The following is a 4,318-nucleotide window of genomic DNA, read 5'->3' as shown; positions in this document are numbered from 1 at the left end:
GGGGCGGGGCCTCGGGCTGGGAAGCGCCCCCCATCGCCATGGGAACCGCGGCCGGCGGCGCCTGCGCGGAGGGCCCCGGGGCGGAGCTCAGCCCGCGGACTTGAGCTCTCGCTTGGCGCCGGGATCGGGGGGACGGTCCGGCAGGTCAGAGGTCGCGAGTTTCCACCGAAACTCCTCCCGGAAGCGCTCCTGGCCCTAGAGCCCCGACCCTGCCTCGCCTGACTCAGAACATTTGTACATGATGCCTGCTTGCGTTGCCGGGGTTAGACCCCGGCTTTGGCCGGGAGTCACCCACAACACACACCGCGAACCGCCGCCGGGTCTGCGCCCGAGAGCCTAGTGCAGCCTGGGAGCTCGGCAGAGCCTCGCCCATTGAACCGTTTGGGCTACGGGCGCCCGGAGCGAGCCCGGTCTGTGCGAAGTGCTCGCGCCTCCTCGCGGCGAGCAGGGGACTCGCACCCGGGGCGGCTCATTTCCTCTGGAGTACCTACAGTGCGTATCATCCCTGCGGCCTTATGTTGAAGTGGGGGATGAAGGGTGAGCAGAATGGAGACTTTCTGGACAAGCTGAGAGAATCGTAGGAAGTCTCTCCTGAACGATAAAATGTCTGTTTTACTCTACTCATTTCATTCCATAGGTTTCTATTCAGCACCTACAGTATGCTGGATGCCAGGGACCCATCATACCAGTGGGGACTTCACTGGTGATACAGACTTTCATAGAGCTTACAGACACTGTTAACAGTATTTGCACAAATAAGTTGAATTGCATTTGGGACTCGTGCTTCCTTCCTTAGGAAGGAAATGTATGGAGACAATAACTAAAAATGTCAGTTGGACCTCAGTGAAGTCAAAGAAAAAAGAATGTAATGCTGTTTGGCTCCAGGAGATTTGGCAGGGAGCTCCCTTATCTGTCCTTCTGTGTGTGTGTGTGTGTGTGTGTGTGTGTGTGTAAGAAGGGACTCTTGTTACAGGAGATACATCACATCCATTGTTTCTTTTAATCCGCACCTTTGCAGCAAGGATCAGCACCTCCGTATCTTATCGAGGAGCATTCTGAGGCTCCCTAGGAGACTTGTCCCCGGTGATAGAACCCAGAAGTGGTGAGGTAGTGGCTCTATGACGTCTTGCAGCTTAGAATAATCTCCTGTATCAGCTGGATGTCTGGAGAACAGTCGTCAGTAGGATCCAACTCAGTGGCTTTTGAATACGACTCCCAGGCGCTTCCCTGGTTGTGCAGTTGCTGGGACTCCGTGTTCCCCCTACTCCCAGCCCTGGCTTTTCTTTTCCCAAGGAGGGGGGACAGTGCCAGTCAGGGACTTTCCCAGGACCCCTTCCTTCTCTTCAACCCCTGGTCTAGGAACTAGGTCCCACATACTGTAACTAAGGGTTTGCATGCTGCAACTAAAAAAAGATCCCACATGCTACAACTGGTAATTCTGCATGCCGCAACTAAGACCTGGTACAGCCGAATAAATAAATATGTTAACAAATAAATAAAAAGTAAATCTGACAACCATGCCTAGGGTGGTATCTTCAAGGTAGGGAGAATAGTTGGATTGAAAGTAAAAATGCCTCAAAATCCACCTTTAAAGTAGGGTTTTTCCATTATGTGTGTATTATATCAGCAAAGGCAAGTCCCTGTTTATAGTTCGCTGCCCTTTCTAGAACTTCTGGAAGCAGGAGCTTTTGTCTTTATTTCACTCCTGATTCTCAGTGCCTAGGGCAGGGCTTGGCAAATAGTATGTACTCAGAAAATACTGTGCTTAATTGGATTAAACGCATGAATAACCAACAGTTTATAGAGTACTGACTGCTACCTCTCCCCCCTAACCTTATGGGAACTTATTGTCTCTCTGGGCAAATCTCAATTCACCAGAATGTGTGGGTTGAGGGTTCTGTTGAAACTGGATGTCTCTCAGGGGCCCATTTAGCTTAGTCCTCCATCTTGGCATCTCCTCTCTATCCCAGAACTTAAGTGGGGGAGAGAGAAGACAGTCCTTTTTCTACCACTCATCACAGAAACCCCAAACCCAGATGTGGCCCCAGCCCTAGCCAGCCCACTCCCAATTTTGCACCCCAAGAAATGCCCAGCTCACACCCAGTGTCAGTGCATCTACCTACATCGGGCTTTGAGGTGGGGTGGGGGTGGGGGTCCCAAAAGTGCCAAACTACAACTCCCAGAGTCCTCCTGGCCCCAGGAGGGGCGGGACTTCCTGGTTCAGCCCCACCTTAGCAGATTCTCCCTGCATTCCTGTGTCTTCTCTCCCAGGTCAGAGGCTGCCAGCCAGTACACACCCAGCGATTACGCCCTTACCAAAGAGGTGTCAGGTTGTACATTGTTTTCAGAGCCAACACCCCACCCCTTACTCACAGTCCTGGCTTTTCTCTTCCCAAGGAGAGAGGACAGTGCCTCCCAGGGACTTTCCCAGGACTCCTTCCTTCTCTGCCATCATCTGCCCCCTCCTCAAGAAAGTCTGTCTTGATTTGGCAGCTCTATCCAACAGAACTTTCTGCGGTGACAGGGATGTGCTATATCTGCACTGTCCAACATTAGCCACAGATGACCATTGAACACTTAAATTTCGGCCAGTGTGACCAAGGAGCTAAATTTTTAGTTGTATTTAATTTTAATTAAATAGCCACACATGGCTACATCTGTCTACCACATTGAACAGGATAGCTCTAGAACTCACACATTCCCTGGCAAAGACCATATTCACATATTTTCATTGGTGTGTATTCATTTTGTTTCTCTTGTAACTCGCCTGCTTCTTGAGACTGAGAGCCAGTGTGTTCTTTGAAATGTCTTCTCTCAACACCAGGCCTTTGCCCATGCCATGGCCTCTGTCTGAATACTGTGCCCTCCGCTTGCCCATCATCTATAGCTACTACGTGTCCTTCAGATCTTAGCTTTAAGAAGCCATCCCTGACTACCATCCCCAACCCCCATGCCAAAGCCTCTGAATCTTCTAGCCCCAACTGGGCACTGATGACCCTGTTGTATAATTGCTCAATCACTTCTCTGTCTCACTTTCTAGACTGTGAGCTTGGGAGCAAACACTAGCATAATATCTGAAATAGAGTTGACCTTCAATAAGTACTCATGAAGTTCAATGTTGAATAAATGTTTTCACATAATACAGTCCTGTGCCTCATTCACGGAAATTGTACTAATGAAATATGTCATTTATTGAGCTAAGTACTTCGCCTGTACTGTCTCATTAAACGTCACAACAGTCCTATAAGAAATGCTCTATTATCTCTTTTTCACAGGTAAAGGGTCTGAAGCTCAGAGAGGTTAAGTGAATCATTCAAAGTCACACAGCTAAGATCGCAGCCTGGGTTCCCTAGAAAACAGAGCCTGAGGCAAGATTAACAAACTAATGCCTTATTGGGGATGTAATCCCAGCCTAACAAGAGTGAAGGAAAAGGGACTGAGACTGAGAAGGAGGGAGGGCAAATATAAGACGTTCTTGACTGAATTGGCCACAGCTTTTCAAGAAAATGCGACCAGGAGTTCCACCACTCAGGGCATCTCTGGGGGAAGCCACGTGAAATGGGCAGGGATGAGGGGCAAGAACTTCATCTGCTGGCCTGTCCCGTTTCCCCTCTGCCATTAGTGACCACTGGACCCAATCACTGCTCGTGTCTGAGCTGTGTTACTGACGCCTCCAGGCAGCCATGAGGAAAACCATCTCTGCACCCAGAAGCTCACCTGAGTCTAGGAGAGGAGGCTCCAGAACCCTGGCCCCAAGCCCTGGCCTCAGCTCCGGCCAGGTCGGCTGGGACCACAGCTGGGGCTGTTGGCAGAACGACTCAGGCCTCATCACCGCAGGCCGAGCTAGCCAAGTGGTTGCAGCAGTCTGACCCAGGCCGCCTGACCCAGGCCGAACTGCAGCAGTCTGACCCAGGCCGCCTGCGGGGGCAGGCGAGCAGAGGCTGGATGGCGTCCAGGGCTGCTGGGTGGCCGGGAAGGACACAGCTAAGCACGCTTGAGAAGGTGCAACAATCACACCTGACAGAAATCAGACTGGGATTCAGATCCAGTTGAGACTAACCCCGAAGCCCTTCCACAAATATTGACTGAAAGAAAAAAGAGAATTAATATATGACTGAGTGGGAGGGAAAAAAAAACCCTGGCAATCATCTCTCCAAAACCTTGGTGTATTCCAGACGCCCTCATTTTATAGTGGAAAGACTAAGGCCCAGTAAAGCAGAGATGCTCTAAGGCCACACTAAGAGTGAGTGGCAGAGCTAGGACTTGAGTCTCAGTCTCAATCCTCCTGCTTCCCCTTTGTCTCATTTGTCGTGTCAGC

The sequence above is a fragment of the Bos taurus genome, chromosome 17, assembly GCF_002263795.3.
Source record: "Bos taurus isolate L1 Dominette 01449 registration number 42190680 breed Hereford chromosome 17, ARS-UCD2.0, whole genome shotgun sequence".
In the NCBI taxonomy this organism is placed as follows: Eukaryota; Metazoa; Chordata; class Mammalia; order Artiodactyla; family Bovidae; genus Bos; species Bos taurus.
This window is presented reverse-complemented; position numbering follows the sequence as displayed.